The following is a 25401-nucleotide window of genomic DNA, read 5'->3' as shown; positions in this document are numbered from 1 at the left end:
AGACACCAGTCATGTTGCCGTACCTTAGCAACAGGATGAATTTATTTTACTGTCCACCTGCTATGTTACAAGGGGTGGGAAGAAATAAACCTAAGACACTCCCCTCTAAGCTTAGACTCACCACTCTGCAAAGTCATTGCTAGGTACCTTTGGTCCCCCCCAGCCCCCTGGGCTGACAGAATCACAAGCGAACCACTGTACCTTTTTTTTTCCTTCCCTGTAGCCATACCCAATTGATGCCTCTGGGACCCGATACGCCACAAGCTTGTAGATAGCGACGTGCGGCAGACTCGTACGATGAACTATAAATCAGGCCGTGGGCTCCAAAACGCACGACAACTTTGCGCTCACCATTGTTCGTTTTACGCGGGACAACTTCCTAGTGGACATGTGATGGCTCCCAAAACAACATGCTTAAAAGGTGCTGTAAGTGATGTTGTTTTAACCGTAAGATTAGCTCTATAGTCCCATAGTAGCCATTGCTATGTAGTGCTTGTTCAGTCTCCCTGTCTATTCAGCTCTTTATTGTTGAGATATCAATTTTACTCGAACTCATCCAGGATAAACAATTTAAATTAGAAGTGATGGAAAAACTAAATGTCATTGATAATTAATTCTGGTCGGGTACTCTCTCCTGATTGGATACATTTGGTATCCCGGACAAACATTCTATATAGCAATGATTACTATTGGATAGTAGACCTTTAGACTTTTATCAAAAACATGTTTTTTTTAACAACAACATATCACTTACACTGCCTTTAAGTTATACTCCGTAGTACTACGAAGTTAGCCTTGCCTTATCGAGACTGATAACATGGATTCACTCTCACGTTCCTGCATGGTATCAGTCTGGACTTCGGCCCATAGGGAGCGAGTATGAGAAATCAGAAAATGATCGGGCCAATTGGTAACTGCGTTTCAACTGAACAGTGTAATGCAGTCAGTGATTGGTCCGGTCATTTTCTGATTCCTTGCTCCCTATGGGCTGAAGTCCAGACTAATACCGTGGAGGAACGTGTGAGTGAATCCATGTTATCAGTCTGGATAATGCCAGACTACTACGAAGTACCGGTATAATCTACTCTTAAAGCCTTGCCCACCTCCCCCCAATGGGCCACCCCTCCCAAACTATCCTGCTTTCAAGGCTGAACCGTTTGGACATATTCTGATTTACTGTGAATTCCAAGCCTTGACCCCGTCTCCACCCGCACATTTAGGACCCATCACACACGTTCATTTTCAGCGGATAATCTTGAGTTTTCTGTACTTTCCTTCGGTTGCTTTGCTGTGTCGTGCCTTGCCCCATCTCCTGTTGACTTTCCAACCAGAGAGCACAGAACAATTTTGTTCATTGGAGCACCCGCCGCCCGGGCCAAGCCAGAGGTGCCACAGAGGAATCAAACACCCCGTCCCTCAAATAGTCACAGTGGTGGGCAGGAGTTTACCACTGCGCCTTGACTCTCAACACTCGTATATGACTAATATCTGGGACACGACACCAGGAGATCAACTTGACCACGTTTGTTTTGGGATTAGTAACAGTGTGAAAGTGTAACTTCTTTTCCCTTGGATAACAGCAGAACCTAAACTGCATTTTCATTGATTGACTAGATCAGTGTTTCCCAAACACTCATATTTCATACTTCATACTTCATTTCCAACTTTGTGAGTAAATATATTTATTTAAAAATATTTAGTATTTTTCATTTCCAACTTCATTTCTAAAGATACAAAAAATAAAAACACATAAAAACAATTCAGAAATAAAAACAAATTCAAAACAGTAACTATTACAAATAAATACAAAGAATTCCATAAATAAAAATGTATTATGTTTTGTTTTTACGTCGTAGATCTGCTATTTTCACTAGTTTGTGTCTCGGGGGGAAAGATCTAATTTCTCTTTTGGGTCTACCGCTAAAAGGTTTGGGAACCACTGATCTAGAATGTATCTGTTGTCATGGATTCTATCCATCCATATCTCTTTCCCCCTCCCTCACCACTGGTTCATTTTCTTCTCTCGGTGTGACAAACAGCAGCAGCAGCAGCAGAGCTGAAAACTATAAATGTTCCAGCATAAAACCAGCATGTTCTACAAATCTATACAGAATAATGTATGGCTAAAGCAGGGTTCCCCAATAGGCGGCCCGCGGGCAATTTGTGGCCCACGGGGGCTACTGTCTGGCCCACACCAACCCCAGTAATAATGGTGGTATAAGAGCAGCAACAACACTAGTATATCGTCGTTGTTGGGTGGAAATAAACCTTGTATCTCGAAATGTGTACGTGTGTACGAAAACAGCAGATCTACAAACACACGTTGTGTGCTTGTAGATTGGCTGTTTTCACTAGTTTAAATCATTTTTAAAATGATAAATGCAAAACGAACGGTTTTGGACATACAAGATTTTCACCCGACAACGACGATATCTGAACTGTCGCTGGAGTAGCGGGAACGCCACCGTCGCCCCCCTGCAATGTTGTGGCCCTCGGCTTGGCACCCTAGACATAATTCGGCCCTTGGGGAAAACTAATTGGGGAACCCTGGGCTAAAGCTCACCCCTAACCCAGCAAACCAGACCTGAGTTATGTGGCATGACGCTTATATGCATGAATGTGATGCTGCGTGCAACATTTTGACCAAACTCTCTCATGGTTAGATTTAGCTGTGTAATTTTGGTTCTTTAATAATGTATAAGTTGGGAGTTTTTTCCTTTTTCTTATAACTTTGTTCTAATGTTCATAGACTTTGTGTGGACCAGTTGTTGCCAACAACATTATTTAAGCTATATGGTGCCTTGACGTTACAATGCCAAGTAAGACAACTGAAAATAATTGTTCCTACTGTTTAGTTTTGGGTATTTTGTTCTTAGAGTTCAAATGTCTTAATTTTTTTTTTCACTTTTAAGTCGATGCACATGTGTTACCTTCTGACAGTTTGCTTTTAATTTGTAATTCATTCCATTATTATTTATAATATTTTATTGCGTTGCCTCTTGTGTTAGTTGATCGGGATACCCTAACATTTGGAATAGTAGTCTGTTGTTATGTTCACCAGTCAGTCGAATTGCCACAACCTTGTTGCTTGCTGTGAGCTTTTGTATCTGCTATTTATTTAATAGTTAAAGCATAAAATAACGCGTAATAATGCGCTCCTGGTCTAATTGGATTAAGCCATTAAGCCCTATTGTATACTTCCGCTGAGCTTTTTTTTTAGCTCACAACTCATCACATCGTGAGCTTGATCCGCTATTTTATTTTTTATTGTTTTAACTCAAACTTTTTTATCAGATCCTGTGTCTAGGTGAGAAATGACCTTTGACACAGATCTAAATGTCTCAATAGAAGAGCAGCGAGAAAGAATGCAACGTCATATTGTATTAACATACTCTACCATACCGATTGTTAGTCAAATTGTATTAGCATTATTCTACCATACAGATTGAACAAAATTAGTGCCACTCACAAAAAAAAGGAAAACATATTTGTCTCGCTAGCATTTTTTATGGCTACTCAAAAGCTTGTAAGCTAGCTTTTCAATCAATATGCCTTTGTTTTAACAAAATTACCAGCAATGATGATTAGCCATATTTAGTGTATCATTAAAACATGTTTTAATGATATTGTGACATTGTGATATTGTGAGGTCTATTCTGGCAAGGGACAAAAAAAAAGAAGACAACTGCACTACATATTCAAAATGCTAGGGCATTCCTTTAAGAGTGTGTACCTCATTACTTGCAGTGATAGTAGATAATGAAAATATTAAACAGATTGTACTTCCACACGTGCCTTTCTCTAACTATTACCAACCATAGTTCACCGTCTAGTGCTCAAGCCTAATGTATGGTCTAGCTTGTAAATCTAGCATTTTCAGGTATAAGTCAGGCTTTTTTAGGCTTCCGATGATGTTCTCTGATGTGCACTTACTGTTCCATTAGCATTCTAGTTGGATCTATCTGGATTTTATTTTGGTTTTTTGTGTCCTCTGTATTTATTTGCGTTGTACCTTTCAACATAATGCATGTATGGCTACACAGGGGGAGAGGAACAAATGCCAGTTCCCCTGATTGCAATATTATATTTGTGATCAGATCATAAAGTTATGTTACAAGACCAAAATGCTTCTGTCTGTAAGTCTGTCTGTCTGCACACACCAAATATTGAACTCACTTGCTTGAGTAAACCATATATTTCTTTTTTTCCGTCTTGGGTCAACTTCCGTTTGCATGAAGGCTATTTGCCAGTCAAATCACACCTGGCCACAATAACAACATCCGACTGATGGAGGGGAAATGAAAGAAGAGGAGCAGAGGGAGGAGAGCAGAGGCTCTGATTTATTTGGAAGGATTTGTTGTTGTTTATTTGAGTTTATAAGACGTCTCCCACACATTTTTACCAATTAATTTCCAAAACTTTTCCAGAATATTTAACCCAATTTCCTAGCCTGACACTCAGCCTGAATTGACATTTCGTTTCACTTCATTATTCAACAAAAAATTTAAAGGGGTGTGGCTAGCGATTCAGGGTCTGGAACTAGGCTACCAATTTCCAGGACTATATAACAATAATTCAGCTCAATAACAAGTCGCTTACTCCTATGCGCAATGCCCAAAGACAGGTAGTGTATGCCAGTGGTTCTCAACCTTTTCAGGCTGTGACCCTCGAAATAATCATATTTTAACTGGGGACCCGGCACCCTGACGAGCACTAAGAGTTGAGGAATTTTGTCTAACACGTTTCCAACGCGAGGCGTTGTGAGCATGTAGATCTGCTATTTTCACAATTTCTGCCTCTAATATTTGACAATTTGGCCAATGTTTAATTTGTCATTTCAGAGGTACTAACAAAATCAATAACCAAAGACAATGCATAGCTATTTTTTTCCAGGACCTTCCAGGAGCCTTGATCAATTCCAAAACTTTTCCAGTAGGCCTACTGGAAAACATATTTTTCTAATTTCAAAATATTTCCAGGAATTTCATGACCGTGGGAACCCTGTGGGAAGAAGATATTTTCAGCTGGGGCTCCGCAGTGACCAAATACACATCAATTTCTCAAACATGAAAATGTTTGAGAAAAAAATTGACTAGACCATTTTGAGAACCACTGGACCACAGTTCATTGGTGTGTTTTAACAAGCCTACTACTTGCTGTGGGCCACCATCACATGACTGCTGTTGGTATGTTTTAATAAGCCTGTTCCTGTGGTGTAAAGTAACTAAGTACATTTACTCAAGTACTGTACTTGAGTACAGTTTTGAGATAGTTTTATTTTACTTGAGTATTTCCAATTTTCATTACTTTAACTTTACTCCACAACATCTCAGAGACAAATATTATACTTTTACTCCACTACAATTATTTGAAAGCTTTTGTTACTAATTACTTTGCAGATTTTGATAACTATTACAAAACAAACAGTAACCACTTCAGCTCTATATACATTTTGGCCATAATGAAAATAGCAGATCTAAAGCTCACAGTCAAAATGTGTTGCATCGCAACAACACATTGTGAGCTTGTAGATCTGCTATTTTCATAAGATTTGTATACATTTGAAAACATGTGAAATGGGACATTCTGCATAATGAGTACTTTCTACAATTGGTACTTAAATAGATTTTGATACCAATACTTGTGTACTTTTTAGTTTACTCAAGTGCATTTTTAATACCTGACTTTTACTTTTCGACATACATTTGAATAGTTTTTCCACCACTGATGTGAGTGGTAGAATCTCAGCGACACCTTTTCTTAACTCGTGTACATTCCCTTGAGCAGAAAAACTTCACAGGACTCCGTTGTAAAAAGAGCACAAAAACTTTACTTCCAAAAAATGTGTTCTCTGTTACAGAAGTGATTCAAAACAAGTCTCAAACTCAAAAAATATACTACGGTCGAAAAACCATGTCGCTCTGACCTTGACTGAGCACAAACTGAAATCTGCACTGCCCTGGACCCACTAAGGTGTTAGCAATTCCCAATTAAGGTCCCAGTTACAAAACCTGAGCTCTCTTCTTAAAGCTACAGTACAGCATTGTTTTTAACCTAAAGTATCACCATGAATTAAACAAATTATTAATATATTTTAAACTTTTAACTAAGCTAATTAAACAATTGTATACATCAATATACATGAACTGTAAGCCAAAAAATATAATATCACAAAATAATGCAGTAATTATTACAATAATCACAATAATCAAACTTGGCTCCCACATACCGGCCCCTTAATTGTACTCTTAACTGGAGACAATTACACAAAATATACATAACAAAAGGAGCCACGTCATTAAAGTTACTCTGTGTCTTCTTTCTTCGTTGCTTGACTTAAGGTATGGGGCAAAGTCTGTATTTAGGACTCACTCAGCCTCCTGGAGGAGGCAAATCTTCGTGATGGGCCTGTCGAGTGAGCTGGTTTTGGTCTTGATACGGACCTGACGTACCAGTCCATACTTGTCTGGGATTGTCTGGATGATCCTTCCCATGACCCAGGAGTTGCGCGGTGCGGAGTCGTCAACGATCAACACAACGTCTCCCGTGGCGAAGTTGCGAGAAGGTCGGGACCACTTATGGCGCTCTTGTAGCTGAGGAAGATATTCTCTTGTCCATCGCTTCCAGAATATGTCTGCCATATACTGGACCTGTTTCCACCTCCTGCGTGCGAACAGATCTTGTCTATCGAACAGGCCTGGCGGTAGAGACGGCTTGGTCTTGAGGAGCAAGAGGTGGTTTGGCGTAAGCGCTTCCAAATCGTTTGGATCGCTAGACGTCTTGGTTATAGGCCGACTGTTGATGATGGCCTCTGCCTCACATAGCAGGGTGTGTAGGCCTTCCTCGTCGAGGGTCTGTAGCTTAAGCGTGGTGCTGAGGATCTTCCTTACAGACCTGATCATTCTCTCCCATACTCCCCCGTGGTGGGAGCCGGTGGGAGGATTAAACATCCACTGGATGCCACTCTGACGTAGAGTGTCCTCAATCCTGGAGCTATTCCACTCTTCAATGGCTCTCTTAAGCTCACGCTCAGCTCCAACGAAGTTTGTTCCATTGTCTGAGCGGAGGATCTTCACCTGGCCTCTTCTAGCTATGAAGCGACGAAGAGCATGTATAAAGGAATCTGTATCCAGTGAAGACGCTACCTCTAAGTGTACTGCACGGACTGCCAAGCATGTAAAGATGACACCGTACCTCTTCACCAAACTTCTTCCACGCTTTACTTCGAACGGGCCGAAGTAGTCCACTCCAGTGTTGGTGAATGGAGGCTCGTCTGGCAGGACTCTATCTCTAGGAAGGTCAGCCATCTGCTGTTGTCCTGCAGCTCCATGTGAACGTCGGCAAACATGGCACTTGGAAAGGATTCTCCTTATAGCCGAACTTGCGCCAGGGATCCAATACTTTGATCGCAACTTGGAGAGCACATGATTGCGACCGCTGTGGCCCAAGTTCTCGTGGATCTCCCTGAGGATCAGTCTTGCGACGTGAAGATTCTTGTCCAGGATTGCTGGCTGCTTTGACTCCTCCGGCATTGCTGCCCTGCTGAGTCTTCCTCCTACTCTGAGGATGCCCTCTTGGAGGACTGGGTTGAGCTTGTAAAGGCTACTGCTTTTTTTTACGCCTTCACCTCTCTGAAGTGCAGCAATTTCCTTGGAGAACGTCTTTTGTTGACAGTAGCGAAGGATCGCCTGCTCTGCTCCTGTAAGGTTCTCCACTGTGAGCTTATGAGAGTCTGCTCTCAAGAGACTTGTCTTGAAGCTCTTCATCTCCTTGTCTACCTCAAGTGGAGAGAGAGTAGAATTCAACTCCTTTCTTTTACGCCCAAGGTTCAGTAGAATGCTCTTGAGCTTAAGCATCCATGCAACTGCCTTCCTAAGGCGAATCCAGGAAGAGTAGTACTGCATGAACTCCAGCACAGCGTCTGCTTGATCTGTGACTGCAGTAGCACTGACCACGGCGTTCCTAACCTCTGGGTCCTCCGTGGTTAGGTCCCCAGGGTGGTCCAAATTCTCTGGCCATTCTCCCATAGGCTTGGTGAGAAAGTCCGGCCCCTGTAACCAAGCGTGGGTTTGGAGGAATTTCTCAGTCTTGAGTCCCCTAGACGCATAGTCTGCAGGGTTCAGAGAAGTATTGACATATCTCCACTGACATGGTTTAGAGATCTTCAAGATAGTCTCCACTCGGTTTGCAACAAAGGTGCGGAATCTGCTTGTTCTGTTTCTTATGTACTTCAGCACGGTAGTGCTGTCCGTCCAGAATATGGACTCCTCGAGTTCCAGCTGCAGTTCCGATCTCAACATCTTGTCCATACGAGCAGCCATGGTAGCTGCCGTGAGCTCCATGCGTGGAATCGTCATGGGCTTGAGTGGGGCCACTCTGGCTTTCCCCATAACAAATGCACAGTGGGTCACGTTATTCCTGTTCCTCAGTAGCATGTAGCTAACTGTCCCGTAACCTTCTTCGCTCGCGTCAGCAAAGTGGTGAAGCTGACAGAACACTGCATCACCAAAGCCTGCAGGCTTGTAACACCTTGGGACTCTGATGTCCTCGAGCTGGTGGAGCCCTGTTCTCCATGCAGACCACTCATTGGCCAATTCATCAGGTATCAGGTCATCCCAGCCTAACTTACGTCTGCAGAGCTCTTGCAGGATTCCCTTAGCTGGTAGCACAACTGGTGCCAGGATACCCAATGGGTCATAAACAGAACTCACGATGGAGAGGAGGTTTCTCCTGGTGGGTACTTTGTCTGGTAAGAAGACCTTGAACCTGAAGCTGTCTGACTGGGTACACCAGTGCACTCCCAAGGCTCTTTCTATGGGAAGCGCATCACGATCCAGGTCAAGCTCTTTCACCTCAGTAGCCCTCTCCTCTTCTGGGATGGCGGAAAGCACAGCCCTGTTGTTGCTTATCCATTTGGTGAGCCTAAATCCGCCCTTTCCACATACAGCTCGCAAGCTGTGGTACAGCAAGACTGCCTCCTCTTCCGAATGGACTGATTTCAGGCAGTCATCCACGTAGAAATTGTGAAGCACTGTGTCGACAGCTTGGGCAGTGGACTGATCTCTGCTGTCTTCTGCACATTTCCGCAGAGCGAAGCTGGCACAGCTTGGAGATGAGGTGGCACCGAACAAGTGCACAACCATTTTGTACTCCTCCATCTCCTGACTGATATCGCCTGATGTCCACCAGAGGAACCGGAGAAGGTCGGAGTCTTCGTCTGGCACCTTCACCTGATGGAACATCGCCTCCACGTCCGCCATGACTGCCACTTCCTCTTGTCTAAACCTGGTGATGACACCAAGTAGAGTGCTTGTGAGATTTGGTCCTTGCAGCAGCTGGTCATTTAGAGTGGTGCCCTGGTACGATGCTCCGCAATCAAAGACCACTCTGAGCTTCTGCTTCTTGGGGTGATAAACCCCATGGTGTGGCAAGTACCAAACTCTACCTTCATCACGGTTGAGGTCCTTCCTGGGAACCTTTACAGCGTAACCCTTTTCTATTATGTCACCGAAGAAAGCTGAGTACTCTGCGTGGAATTTTGGATTCTTCTCAAACTTCCGTCTTAAGTTTAGAGCACGCTGCTTAGCAATCTTACGGTTGTTGGGCATTCTCATGTCCTTGTTCTTCAGTGGCAGGGCAATGCTGTAATGTCCCTCCACAAGTGTAGCTGACTGTGAGGCCATGTCAAGAAACTGGAGATCTTCTCTCGACATCGCCAGCCTCTCATCTTGCTCGCACTCAGGGAAGTCACTTTTGAACTGCTGACTCCAGAGTTCATCCAGTCTGGCAACCGATATACGGTTGGCTGAGATTTGCACCAGTGCACTTGTTGTTCCGTGTCCTGTGTATTCCCTGAGAGGTCCATTGATGGTCCATCCAAGCCGTGTTCTTACAGCATATGGGCCGTCATCTACACTGGCAATGACCTGCCAGGGTTCAATAGCCTTGGGTGCGTTAGTCCCAATAAGCAATCCTATCTCCGCATCTATTTTAGGGAGTGACACCTGCTGAAGGTGAGGCCACCTAATGACATCCTCTTGCAGAGGAATGTTGTCTTTAGTTGCTGGAATGGTCTTCTGGGAGTAGGTATCAGGAAGCCCCAGAAAATCGTTACAGCCCAAACTGCTCACTTCTAAGCCCGACACCATGTGGCTGTGAACAACCCTTTTGTCTCCCATGGTCTTCAGCAGGATACGTGTCTTTCTGCCTGTTATGTTGAGCTCTTGCATCAGTTCTTCGGTACAGAAGCAGGCAGTACTGCCGGGGTCAAGGAAGGCGTAAGTGGTAGTAACTTTTTGGCCCTTGTTGTTCTTGACCTGAACTGGAACTATTGCTAAGACACCTTCTGAGTTCTCAGCACCTGTAGCCCCACACATCGTTACGTCAGTACCCACGAACCCACTTACAACTGACTCGGTCGGTCTTTCTTCCTTGTTAGTCTCCCCTTCAGTCCCTGGTTCCTTGTTTGCGACATTATCTTTTACTTTAAAGTGCAAAACTGTAGGGTGTGACTGCGAACAGACTTGGCAGCTCATCTTCTCCTTACATGAATTACTCATGTGTCCTTGTTTCAGACAGCTGAAGCACAGACCCTTTGCTCGCAAGAAATCGATCTTCGTCTTATTAAGAGACGTCGTAAGCTTCTTACATTGCTCCATAGAGTGTTCAGAACCCTGACAAAAGAGGCAGGGTTTAGAAAAAGCAGAGACTTGTCTGCCAGTGACTTCGCTCTCTGCCTTAGGCTTAGGACTCACTGCTTGGTTACTGGTGATAGTTGCAGCTGTGGTGAAGCCTATCTTCCTTCCACTACTCTTGTGCAACCTCTCATCCACTTGACCTTTAGCTTGACTCTTCAAGGTAACGTCCTTTATTTCACCAAAGAGCGGGTGCAATGCTTCTTTAGCTTGCTTGTTGACAAAGTTCACAAGGTCGTTGAACTTGGCTCTGCGATTTTCTCTGTCTTGAATACCACAGACTAAGCTTCTCCACCTTTCCCTCAGCTTGTACGGGAGTTTGGCAATGATGGCACGCATGTTCGCCGTATTGTCTAGCTCTTCCATGTACTCCACATCAGTCATAGCATTACGACATCCTGTGAGGTAGAGGCCAAAGGATTGGAGAGCTTCTCCGTCATCAGACTTGATGCTAGGCCAGTCCATAGCCTTCTTTATGTATGCCACTGCGATCTTGTAGGCATTTCCAAAATGTTCTTCCAGCAGACTCCTGGCTTCTGTATAACCACGCTGGGGTTCCATATGGAGACAGCTCCTTATCAGCTCCCTGGGCTGTCCATTGGTGTACTGCTCCAAGAAATAGAGCCGGTCTTTGTTACTGTCTGTCCTGTCCTCTACTCCATGTTCAAACGCTCTTATGAACAGCCGATATTCCATAGGGTCTCCCTTGAACACAGGTATGGTCTGAGGAGGCAAAGAGGTTAACTTTTGTTGCTTAGCTAACATTTCAGCAACACCTTGTAAAGACACTGGTGTCATTGCCTGTGGTGGAGTAGGTGAAGCATTGCGAACATGAAGTTGTATGTCATTATTTGGCGCTGTGACAGAGGAATGCTTTGTTTGCTTATTAGCTAACAAGTCTATAGCTCTTTTGGACTCAAAATAAGAGTTCATTCCATCACGAGCTGATGCTCTGGATGCTCCTGAGGCTCTAGAAGAGGTACGGAAAGCATCAAACTCATTCAGGATCTTGATTTTTGCATCAGATGCTGCTAAAGCAGTTTCTATCTCCAGTGCCTGCTTTCTGCTTCTTATTCTAGCTTCATGCTCCTCATCCTCTCTTTTTAGTTGAGCTTCCATCTCTTCCCTTTCTCTTTTCAGCTTAGCCTCCCGTTCTTCCCTTTCTCTTTTCAGCTTAGCCTCCCGTTCTTCCCTTTCTCTTTTCAGTTTGGCTTCCTGTTCCTCTAACTGCTGTTTCTGTTTTAGAGCGGATGCTTGAGCGAGCAACGCAGCTCTCTCCAATTCTGTGGCTAGTCGAGCAGACATAGCAGCACTTGAAGCACGAGAACCAGAAGCTGCCTTGCTCTTGCTAGGTGCCACGGATACACTATCTGATGGCAGCACCTCATCGTTACACTTTTCTGCTTCTGCAATGCGTAAATGAGCCTCTTCTATCCAAGCCTTAGCACTGTCTTCGAATTTGCTAAATGCTTCAGCCTTGGGTTCAAACCACGTGTCGTGATCTTTGTTCATTTCTTCTTCAGAAAGCTGTTGCAGTATTGCTTTAACACTGTTATGCAAGTCACAAAACTCCCTAAACAGACTGTTGAATTCCACCATCAAATGTGTTTGAATTACCGTTAGGGATTTATCATCACCTTCATCCATTAACTGGCGTATCTGGTTCATTTTACCAGTTAGTTTAGCTAACTTAGCTTTTCGTACATTAGAGGCACGTTGCCACTTCTCCTCCAAAGCCTTAGCTGTCAAACTCACAGGCCTTGCCTTAACAGCCATGGCTGGGTCTTCGTGCTCATCCATAGTTTTAGCAAACTGGCTTAAACAGTACACAGTCTGGAAATCACAGTCCACAGAGTAGAATGACTAAAAGGCAGCAGGCAAGCCCTCCACAATGATATCCAGGCTAGTAATGCTCGTTAAGTGACAAAACACCTGGCAGAGAGAGTTGAGCATAAACTTCGAAAAACAGCCGATCTACAAGTTACTCACGACCACTTTAACTTGGATGATTTGGATTTCTTCTTTCCTTGTGGTTTCCAATCCTTGAAGAATGTCCATTTATCCAAGTAGAGCAGGTTTTTCGACAAATGTGAGTGGTAGAATCTCAGCGACACCTTTTCTTAACTCGTGTACATTCCCTTGAGCAGAAAAACTTCACAGGACTCCGTTGTAAAAAGAGCACAAAAACTTTACTTCCAAAAAATGTGTTCTCTGTTACAGAAGTGATTCAAAACAAGTCTCAAACTCAAAAAATATACTACGGTCGAAAAACCATGTCGCTCTGACCTTGACTGAGCACAAACTGAAATCTGCACTGCCCTGGACCCACTAAGGTGTTAGCAATTCCCAATTAAGGTCCCAGTTACAAAACCTGAGCTCTCTTCTTAAAGCTACAGTACAGCATTGTTTTTAACCTAAAGTATCACCATGAATTAAACAAATTATTAATATATTTTAAACTTTTAACTAAGCTAATTAAACAATTGTATACATCAATATACATGAACTGTAAGCCAAAAAATATAATATCACAAAATAATGCAGTAATTATTACAATAATCACAATAATCAAACTTGGCTCCCACAACTGGTGTTGGTATATTTTATGAGCCTGTTCATGTTCAGCACACAGCAACCTTATTAGCTGGCCTAACGTGAAAGAACTGAAGTGTCCAGTCTGAACCAGCTTCAATAGCCTACAAACCCCCTATTTGTTACCCTGATCACAAAACGAAATGCTAAAAACGACCTCAAAAACAATATGATTGTTAAGTGGAACGTGAAGCACTATGACACTCTCTCCTGGCAAACAACTGACACTGCAGTCTGCCAGGCCAAAAGGTAGCCTTATGTTTATTTGTTTAGTTGATATAATATGTATCCATTTTTGATATCCATATGGGACTGAGAATCTGAGATCATATCATATTTAAATTAGCCTAACAAGTCCATTTGGTTCCATTTGTACTCTCTCAGAGTTAAAGTAACGTTGATTTTAAAATATAAATGGGGGTCTAGAAAATTGGGGGGATAGAAATGCCATTAAATGGGGCTCCGGGCTCCGTATACTAAACTAATGCATGCCAAACTGGGGGTCCTTGACTTTAAAATAGCTGAGAATCACTGCTAGAGCCGTACAAATCTTCTCTTATGGGGGTCCCTGGCAGATCTTTTCAAATGGGGGTCTGCGGGCTAATAAGTGTCAGTTTGGGGGTCCTTCACATCATGAAGAAGTTTGAGAACCACTACTACACTTAAGTATCCTAGGTGCTGCCATGTTGTCATATGAACGGTAGGTGGCAGCAAATACTTTCACAGCTTTTGAGCCAGTTTGTCCTGTTTTGTGCCATAGTTTCATACAGGACTCTCCCTTATTGATTGATTGAAGAGTTTATTAGCAGTTTGCAATAGAAAAAAAGTACAGTTTCATGACAGCGCAAATCACTGGTACAAGGTCAACTAAAAGGAGATCCAAGTAAGCTTTATGGCTTATTTACACAGGAACCACTTTATGTATCACATATAGCCTAACATTGAAAGACAGACGGATAGAACAGAGTACTTTGCATAGGATAACATCAATTACAAAAGCAGAAAAGAAAATAATAAAAAACAGGGCGATAAAAACAACAGATGGGGGCTTAGTCTATTTACAAGTCACTGTAGTGGCTGTCTGAAGGTGACTTTTCAGACCAATTTTGAAGGAGGCTAGGGATTTGCACTCCTTTAAGGCCTGTGGGAGGGTGTTCCACATGTTGGTGTTTGGAGAACGAATTAGAGCCTTTTTTAGTGTTAAATCAGGGTTGAACATGATTAGTGGAGCTGCCTCTGGTGTGATAGTGGATTGATTGATTGATTGAAGACTTTATTAGAAGTTTGCATAGGAAAAGGTACAGTTTCATGACGGTACAGTTCACTGGTACAAGGTCTACTAAAAGGAGATCCATGAAAAGACTAAGCTTATTTCCACTGGAAACCATTGAAGTATCTCATATAACATTGAATGACAGACAAATAGAACACAGTACTATGCAGTAGATATGTAAAGAAAAACAAAAAAAAAAGACAGTAAGTCTAAAACAAACAGTACAAAGAAGGGGCAGGGGAGGGTAGGGTTGGGCTAGGACATCCTTGACCTTTTGGAGTTTGTCAGGTACATGGGTCTTGGAGGTGTAGGCCTATCTTGTACACCAGGCCCATTGCAAGATTCTGTACTCTGTCTGCTGTAAGCCACCTCACGCTTATGTAGTGATAAGCGGTGAGGTGGGCCCGAGAAGCTAAGGAAGACCAAGCACGCCTCTAATCAGTTTGTTCTGGGCTGTTTGGAGCTTTAATTTTAAGGCAACTGGGGCATCGCATCGTGATACCAAATGAGGATTCCGTACTCATTTGGGGCCCAATAAGAGAACCTCCTGGAGTCTTTCGTGGCTGAAAGAGTCAAATATGAAAATAAGCTTGCGCAACAAATGCCATACATTTAAAGTGGGTTGGTTTTTAGAACGGAACAGTTAAACAAAAGTGTCATAAAGTACTATCTTCACGTGCTGCAGAAAGCCTGGTTTCTATTTACTACTCAATGTTATAGATCCGGGCCGGCCCAGACTGCACACAATGTTTCCATATCCGCTCTACACCAAGACCGGAACAACAACCTGCAAAGCCAATCGACCCCATGTTTGTTTGAGAAGTGAAAGGCTCGATCATGCATACAGCATACTCCAGGTGCACTTTTTTAAGTGATAAGCTATCACTTTTTTAGGTGATAACAAGTGGAGGCGAGCCTCCACAGTTGCGGTGAAGAGACTCTTCACCGCGGCTAATGACATAATGTTGTAGTTTTCAGACTTTAGAAAACGACACCGCAGTGATAGCTGTTCACTCCACCCTGGAGTATGACTGAGCCTGAAATCCACTTGTTATCTCCTAAAAGTGATAGCTCATCACCTAATAAGGTGAAGCGCTTGAGCTATCACTTCACCTGGAGTATGCATGACTGTGTGGGTTCCTTTGGGGGTATAAATTGACCCATAGAAGTCTGTAACTCTGGCAGGGTACACATGAAAACAAACTGCCAGAGTTAAGGGCAGACCTTGAAATTTGAAAGTTTGATAAACCATGGGCCCTGGGGAAGACCTGTAATAGCTATATAAAAAAAGTCATTTTGGTGGTGAACTACTCCTTTAATCTCTCAAGAACATAATATTCCGTGCTGGAACAAAACAGAGAGGGCGCTGTTTCTCCCTTTTTTTGGACGATGGCCAGTAACGTTCTGTGCTCTCTGTCTCTCAGTGTCCTCATGGCAGGGGGAGCGAACGCAACAGGTTTTGGGGACAAAACAAGATTCAACACTGACTGAGCCATTCAAGGGCGACTGTGTGCAAACGAGGAACCATAGCCAAATGTCGGTGATCAGTCCTATAATGAATATGATCTAGTGTGTTGTTTAAACAACACTATTAATAGAAACACTGTCTGCAGTAAGTTATTCCGCCCTCTTTTTTCACCTCGCTGGAAAGAGTTGTGTGTGAGCTGCAAAACAACAGAGCAGCAGTTGAAGGGCGAACAAAACAACAACACCAAACAGCTGGTAAGTGTTTGACAGCTGTCTAATAGCTCTGTAAAAACATGCATGTTGCTTTTATACCGTGTGTGTGTATTTTGATCACGGATCTGTTGTTTCTGGTACACATATAGGCTGTCCACGTTGCATGGATTTAAATGAATCAAATGCAAGCAGTAGGTTAGCATTTTTTACGCAAGTAATTATCAATTCTGAAAAGTACTCAAAAGTCCGGAATTAAAAATGTGCTTGAGTAAAAGTACATATTGGCATCAAAATGTACCTACTTCTACCAAAAGTAAAAGTACTCGCTGTGCAGAATTTTTCAAAGGTATTAAAAAAAAATCTGAATATAGCAGATCTACAAGCTCACAGTCAATGCATCGCGACGCATTGTGAGTTTGTAGATCTGCGAAGGATGAAGTGGTTTATGTGTGTTTTTGTAATAATAATCGAAATCTATAAAGTAATGAGTAGGCTAACTAAAGTCGCGGATCTGTTGTTTTTGGTTCGTGCACATGTGCTGGCGCTACAACAAGGCTGTCCCCAAATGAATCAATGCTTTGCAATTGCATTGCATGCAGCTTATGCTACATACAGCGTGCTCTGCCTCTGTGTATGAACTGAACAACTTCTATCAGGATGTTATGGCCGCCGTGTATCTTCTTTATACACTTTATGACGAATTTGTTATTGAAAGATTAATAGTGTTGGTTTATTGCAAACTACATAGCCTATGGTTGTTAGGCAGAAAGAGCTGCCTGCCACAGATTGTTATCTATTCTGACATCTGTGTAGGCCTATCTATGTAGGCCTAATAATCTTGGATAGTTTCACCAAATACTGTTTGGAGTAGATCATGCACTGAATAACAATGTAGGCCTACAGCAGTCTTGTTCCAAGGCTAACAAGATTGCAAAGCCATGTGGCATATCTGATTCTAATTGTGTGCTCACAATGTATGGTTATATAGAAAAAAAAGTTGCATAGGCATTGTGTATATAATTGTAGGCTATTACCTGATTTCTGTGTTAGATCATAATAGCCTAATAACAACTTAAGTTGTTATTAGGCTATTATGATCTATTCCAAATGGAAAATGAATGACTCATATTGAGGATGGGAGTGCCCCATGACTGTGATGATCACTCAGGCCACTGAAAGAGTGTGTCACGCTTTGCCCAAACTAAAAGTCTCACGTTTTGCACACACACTGAAAGAAAGTGTCACGTTCTGCACGTAGAATCAGACGTGGCTTGAATTAGAAGAGACACAGTTGTTAGGCTATAGCCTGTTATTGATTGATTGATTGATTGATTGAAGAATTTATTAGAAGTTTGCAATAGAAAAAAGTACAGTTTCATGACAGTACAAATCACTGGTACAAGGTCAACTAAAAGGAGATCCTAGAAAGCCGAGGCTTATTTCCACAGGAACCACACTTTAAGTATCTCATATAACATTGAAAGACAGATGGATAGAACATAGTACTTTATCTAGGATATTATCATCATTGACAGTTAACATGGCTGCCATAGATATTCACCAGGCGTCCCAGGCTGTGATATCTGGCAACAATGATACAAACAAAAAATGAATTGCTTCAAAACATTTGTTCAGAAAGTTTATAGTCTACCATCAACAGAAGCTGCCAGTATAGAATCTGTCAGCATACATACTGCATCTTGGTCATACAACCATTACCATTATTGTACAATATTGTGCGTTAGTGTGGCCAAGCATAGTAGTTTTATAATTAAACACTTGGTTTCAGGTCCAGTTTTCTGTCACACATTTTTAGTTTTGTTTGATTTTAACTCCAGTTTCCTTAAATATCTTACTCAAACTTCAGCTCATGTTTTTGTGTCAGTTTGATTTTAGAGAATGCTCAAAGTCTTACTGAGCATTCACTATCATCAAACTGTCTTGGAGTCTAAAACATCTTTTCACAGAAAGCTTTTAAGGTGATATAATCCTTCTCAAATCTTTGTGGTATAGACTACTACTGTGAGTACTATCCAGTGATTATTAAGCGTTGAACGGACAAGGCTTCATCAGAGCCCCATTGGATGTGATTATAAACTTAAAGTTCATAATATAAGATGCCATGTGGTCTATAGAAGTGTGCACAATTATTTTGCCACTGGTCGGTGCAGCAGTTTGTTGTGAGATTAACAGACAGACAGACAGACAGACAGACAGACAGACGACACGTACAGACAAGAAGACAGACCCTCATCTAGATTGCCGGCTCCTGCAGAGTCAGACTGTAAATATAATCTGCTCTGGCTTTGACATTTAGAGCGAAGTGTAGGGCAAGTACTGTAGCAAAAACAAAGCATGAGCTAGCTTGTTGCGCCGTGGCGACAAGGGTCAAGTACAGTAGCTGGCAGCCAACAAGCACTACACACACACGCACGTACGCACGCATACACACACACACGCACACACGCACGCACACACACGCACACACAAATATACTTTCGAAACAGCAATCTATGAATGGCATGAAAAGAAACATGGGGCCCTTTTTTTAAAGGCCTAACTCTGAAGCCGAAAATAGCCGATCTGCAAGCTCAACGAGGGGTCGTGCTGCGACACGCGGTGAGCTTGTTGATCGTCTATTTTCGGTGCCTGACACCCGGGGTGCAGTTAGGTATAAAATCAGGCATAACTCCAACCCAACCCCTAAACCTAACCCTGAAATGTCTAACCCTAACCCTAACCTAGCTCTAAAAGTATTTTAAAACCACTAAACAGCAATTTCTCTAATACATGGGTCTTCAACAGGGGGCCCGGGACCCATAGGGGGAGTTACTACAGGGGTCTTCCAAATCTTTGAGTGATAGAAACCTTTTTTCTCTTTTTTTACATTAACCACTTGAACCCTAGCGTCCATATTTTGAGAACTTTAGCCAAAAATAGCAGATCTACAAGCTCAACGGCGTTGTAAGCTTGTAGATCAGCTATTTTCGGCAAAGAGCTTTGGTGTAGAGGGGGGAAAAGAGCAGACTAAGTACAGCGTGAAAGGTCAACTTTATTAAGTATTGACGGTTCAAGTGGTTAAATATCTGAAAACACAAATTTACCTGAATCCAAAATACACTGACGATTGTGCTGTCAAACGATGAAACTAGATGGAATCTGTGAACAGGTTGTAGGGGTCCCTGCTTCATCTCTCTCTCAACTAAGGGGTCCTTGGCCTGAAAACGTTGAAGACCCCTGCTCTAATATGAAGAAGACCAAGATGTCCTCACAATGTCCATTTTTCCAATTCTATACTTGTGGGTACATTTGGCCCTCACAAGTACAGTAGTTGAAACAGGCACACACACACACACACACACACACACGCACGCACACACACAAACACACATACGCACACACCAGGGATGCCTGGCTATTTCCATCGCAGTGAGCCAACAGCTTGCAGGGTTACTTGAAAGACTACCAGCGGCTAACAGAACAGCTGAGGCTCCAGGCCTGATTGTGTTCTTATCCAAGCAGGTCATTGTGTGTGAGGGCCTGTGCAGTGTGCACGTAGAGGTGTCCCCGAAACTCAAGCTTGTGTTTCCACTGGGTTTAGACTGGGATCAACTGGTTTTCCAGTCTATTGAATTTGAAGACCAGCGGATACGTGGAAGCACAGGCTACGTGCTTTTCGGGAGCATGTACTGTGTGTGTCATCCAAAAATCATTCCCACGGAAACCCAGGGCCGGCATTGTGGCAGGGCCTACTGTACCTACTCTATAAACCTCTGAAATCTTATAAAAGCCTGCGAGCTACTGCAAATACATGTTGGTCTACAGCATTGCAGCGCCCGGATACTAATATTATGGTAGTTAGTTCTCCAAGTTAACTACCGTAATATCCGTATTTGGCATAGGCGATAGACCAGACCACCCTAATAATGTAAGAATGAAAACCAGGCTTTCTAGAGATACAAGTACATTGTTGCGTAAAATAAATGTCATAAATTGTAAGCAGTGGCAGTCGTTCCCATATTGCCCTCCTAATAGGGATGATGGGCAATTAATCGGTCATCATATCGCTATGTGCCGATGTTGGCCTTCTTTAAAAGCAATATCAGTATCGAGCCAATATCAAAATAAGCCAATATAGCCAATCGAGCAAATATAAATAAATATCGTTTTTAGCCAATATTTTATAATACCGGTAATTATGTTGAAAAAGCCCTTTGTGATGATGAAGGCTGCAGATTCCATCAGTGTTTTGCTGGGGATGCTTTCAAAAGGGTCACAAAGTTGGAACATTTTAAACAAAAAGACTATATTTCAATAACGGTGCATCCCTAGTTTGGGAATAAAGTGCTTTTCTTTCAAATTCAGTGTTTATATGCCTTTTTCAGAATGGCCAAAATGATTATACTTTTTGAAAATACAGAATGAGATCACATCGATATCGGTTTGTATCGGTTATCGGCCATAACAGAAATTAATTATATCGGATATCGATATCGGCCAGACATTTCATATTGCCCATCCCTACCAGGAATACATGGATTAAAGTTCTCAGTCACAAATTAAAGATTGATTTCAGTTATGGATTCCATAGATGCCGGCATGTCTGCTATGGAAGCATGATGTAGCACAGTGAAAATAGCCAATCTACAAGTAGACTGATTAGAATGTAGATTAGACTGATTACACTGAGTGAGCTTGTAGATAGGCTAATTGCGCTGTGCCACATGCTTCCATAGCAGACATGCAGACTTAGACTATGAAATCCAAAAAACCGAAGTCAGTTGATTTGTTGCAATTTTCTGTTATTATTTTGAGATTGGAGCATTTGGGGGGCTCCATTATAGTTAGTGGGGGCAGCAGTGGCCCAGGGTAGAGTCACTGCTTGGGAACCGGAAAGGTTCCCAGTTCAATCCAGGACTCCCCCAGAGTCAAGCCCCTATCATAGTAGGCACCGCGGTGATAAGCTATCCACCGCGGTGTAGTCTTTTTAAGTCATAAAACTACAACATTACGTCATTACTCGCGGTGAAGAGCTAACCACCGCGATCAGACAGATCGACCCATCACCCCGTTCACTGATTGGTCGATCTAGACCAGTCAGTCACAGTGATAGGACTTCACCGTGACTGACTATGATGGCCTCCACTTATTTTCTCACTCTGATAAGGGCTTCAGTGTCGAAGTGTCCTTCAGCAAAATGCTGAAGCCCCAATTGCTCCTGATGTGCAGGTTGGTGCCTTGCATGGTTTCCTCTGTGTATGAATGTGTGTGTGAATGGGTGAATGTAATGCACAATCATTGTAAAGTGCCTTGGATAAAGGCGCTATATATAAATACGCCATGTACCATTAGGAGGACATATTGTGACTCGTGATATTTTATTTAGCTTTAATCCAGGGGAATAGAAGACCTACTAACACAAACACAATCGCAGACTTACACGCATGCACACACACAACCATTCATCTGCCTTCATCCACACCCCCCCCACCCCCCCCCCCCAATGTCTTGTCAGGGCTTCTTTTTTCTTTCTCCCAGGCAGTTCCTCAAATTAGTGGAACTGTATGGAAGCAATGTTTTTTTTAATAGCCCAAGCCTGCAACCCCCCATCACCCAAACGCAAAGCTTGTACTCCCCACTCCCAAATCTTTTTCTTTTTTTCAGCAAGAAAGGGCTATTGGCAGCGCCGTGGAATGGCAGCAGCCGTGCCCCCTTAAATGCACAAATACATTTCGTTGTACTGTGAATGTACTTGTATGTGTACTGTTCTTTGTAAATGAGTTGATCGTTGACAAATGAAACTGTGCCTGTGTACCTGTACTGTATTGTTACAATGACAAATAAACTCTAATCTAATCTAATCTAATCTAATCTATAGATCTGCCATTCTCTGTGAGCGACAACGTATGAATGGGACAATTTACAATTTAGGCATTAGGCATTTTAACCCATTTAGGCCTAGAATTATTGAATGCTTTAACCAGTGAAAAATAGCAGATCTACAAGCTGCGAGATTGTAGATCTGCTATTTTTGAAAAAGTCGTGAAAATGTGTGCAAATCTTTGAATATATGTATTTTCAAAGCGAACGTTTGTAACTCAAATTTTCCTTCTGGGTGGTCCCTGGAACTAAATATTTTGAGATGCGGGTCCGTGGCCAAATAAATATCATTTTGGGGGTCCTTGACATGAAAAGGTTTGAGAACCACTGACATAGTAGTCTCTCAAGAACAGACTAACTAAGCTCCATTTAAGTGAAAAGGACCTTTTCTTTGACGATGGCCGGCCAGATGGCTGACATAGAAACATAGGTTTTTCAAAAAAAACCTTAGAAGGATGCAAAAGACACTTAAAGTTACATTTTCACGATTTTTTTGCAGATCTACAAGCTCGCAGCGCAGCGAGCTTGTATATCTGCTATTTTTCAATAGTTAAAGCATAAAATAATAGATAGATAGATAGATAGATAGATACCTTTATTATCCCAAGGGGGAAACGTGTACCCGTTCTAACCTGCAATAAGCAGGTAATACATCAACAACAATAACAAATGGAAAGGGAGTGCAACAGTGCTATGGGTTTAGGTGAGTCTTCAGGCCACAGCGGAAGCTGGAGTGAGTCTGTAGTTCTAAGTGCGACAGGGAGTTTATTCCACAGTTTGGGGGGCCAGGAGGGCAAATTGTCTAGGACGAGTGGATATTTGTCCTGGGGTTCTGTCAGCATCCCTGTGTTAGCTGATCTGAGTGAACGGGTGGGGTTATGTACCGTCATGTGACTGTTGTTCCCATGTTAGATGAATATACAGGGTACAGTGTTTACTGTTCAATGATCACATGAGAGCTGTCTACTGTATATCATACACAATGGACTGGGCATTTGGGGGTGCTCAAATAACACTGCTGTCAGGCAGAAACCTCTTATCTCAATTATTCTAACTCCATGATTCACTCCCCGACAGAGATGATGTGTGTTCGGAAAACAAAGAGAAACAATAAAGAATCCATCTGCAGGCTGGCACACGGGCTAATGTAACTCTCTACTCCTCTACTCTGGTTGTGGATAGGCCTGTGTCACAATTATTACAGAATCGTCTAATGCAATTATTTGACATATTCGCAATTATTTTTGAATTTTCGCCATAATCGTTTCCATGTTTAAAAATGTTCATATATATTTTTTTCATAACATTAAAAAAAATAGTAGAAATAGCAGATCTACAAGCTCACAACTTGTGAGCTTGTAGTTTGGCTATTTCCATTTTTATAAGTGTCATACCTGCCATGTGCAACTTCAAAGCCAAATAGAAATGCAATTGTCAACGACAAAAACACAATTAAATCGCTAATCGCAATTATTTGAGTGATGATTAATCGTCATGTAGAATGTCATAATTGTGACAGCCCTAGTTACAGATCTCTGTATCTACAGTATCTGTCTCTCTCTGGTCCACTCCCTACCACGCTCCCCTAGCCTCGCAACAGCCAGACTCTCCCAGGGGAGAGTCTGGGAGTCCTCCGTAGACAATGCATTACGCGATGACGTAGTTACTCACTTTGACTGACAGGTCCAGTCAGTAGTCATCAGCGCATCAAAACATCGTCGGGAGAACATCAAATACGTCTTTTCCAGACAGAAATTCTAAAAGTGCAAACTGTTGTTCTTTTTTAAGTTCTGAGATTCCGTTGATTTCAGATAAAACTTCGCTTAATGCAGCTTTTATTTGCGATTTGTGAACTCGCGTCGGGCATGGGGACCACCATGTTTGTTTACAAAATGTGAGAGCTGCAGCAGCTGCTCGACCAATTAGGAGCGCTGTGAGGCGGGTCGCTCCAAATGCAGCCATTTGATTGGAAATTAGAACGTAAATTCTCATAAGGAGACTCTATGGGAGGACCACCAGACCGAGAAAGGAAGCACATTGTTGGTGATGACCTAGCTCGGGATGGCCTGCGAGGCTAACGCTCCCCCCCCCCACACAATGGAAGTTGTTATGCTACTGAACTTTTGCTCGCATTATAGTTGGACATTCCATCTCCATGCAAAGATATGTTTCACCTTTCTCTTAGTCACACCGACATTTCTCTCAATGCTCTGACTCTCTGTGGAAGCATTGACTTCATTGAACAGTTAAACGGCCTCACAACTTCACAAGTATGTCCGACCACACTTTCTCCACCAGTAAAGAGACACATGCTCACTCCCCCACTACATATAGGATGGATATATATAGCTCTCACAACATTACTCGAGAGACTAGTAGTTCAAACCTTTTCACGTCAAGGACCCCCAAATTGATATGTATTTGGTCGCGCCGGACCCCCATCTGAAAATGATGTTTGTCAGGGGAAAAAAACGCACACAGCGCGTTGTGGTAAAAAGGATTGTGGTGCTGTGTTAACTACTTTTGCTGGGGACCCCCTGGAACTTTGAGAACCACTGCTAGACCTAGCTCTGGTCCAGATAGGCGGGTCACTCAAAGACTAGACCAGGATTTCTCTACCCCTACGACAGCTCAACTTCAGTCAAAATGAACTAAACTACTTCGCTACTCACCTAACCAAAGGTAGTTTTGTGTTGTTGAAAGTCTATTCTCCGTGGTGGGAAACCTCTCAGCACCCCACCCACTCTGTAAAATACATTATCTGTGTCATGAAATAAAATACAACCACCGCAGACAAAACCTGGAAATAAGCGGCGTATTTTACAGAGTGGGTGGGGTGCTGAGAGGTTTCCCACTTTCAACTTTCAACAACGCAAAACTACCTTTGGTTAGGTGAGTAGCGAGGTAGTTTTGTTTCATTTGACTGAAGTTGAGCCCTCATAGGTGTAGAGAGATCCTGGTCAAGTCTTTGAGTCAGCCGCCTGTCAGAGCGTCAGTGAGAATTCGCTGACGCTCTGGACCAGAGCTATGCTAGACCAAACCTCAACTGACGCACGCACGCAACGCAACGCAACGCAACGCACCCACACACACACACACACACACACACACACACACATACACACGCACACGCACGCACGCACGCACGCACGCACGCACGCGCACACACGCGCACACAAGCCCACATATCTCTTGTTGTGACAATATTTTGTGATATTGAGCGCATGTCATGATGACGCACCGTCATCGGTAAAGTGACACTTTCATTCACATTCACGTGCC

The 25401-nt window shown here is 42.8% G+C and overlaps 1 protein-coding gene across 2 annotated transcripts in view; it reads left to right on the top strand.

The window, feature by feature from the left end:
• Positions 1-16037: 16037 nt before the first annotated feature.
• Positions 16038-25401, top strand: part of coq8aa (coenzyme Q8A-a) — a 61077-nt gene continuing 51713 nt past the window's right edge. For both annotated transcript variants that reach the window (XM_080744418.1, XM_080744419.1), the window contains exon 1: positions 16038-16281. The gene's annotated coding sequence lies outside the window, so the exon portion shown is untranslated. The remainder of the gene's footprint in view (positions 16282-25401) is intronic.

The sequence above is a fragment of the Nannobrachium achirus genome (genome assembly GCF_963921795.1).
Source record: "Nannobrachium achirus genome assembly, chromosome: 16".
NCBI lineage: Eukaryota > Metazoa > Chordata > Actinopteri > Myctophiformes > Myctophidae > Nannobrachium > Nannobrachium achirus.
The sequence above is the reverse complement of the archived record's forward strand: the minus strand, read 5'-3'. Positions and strand labels throughout refer to the sequence as shown.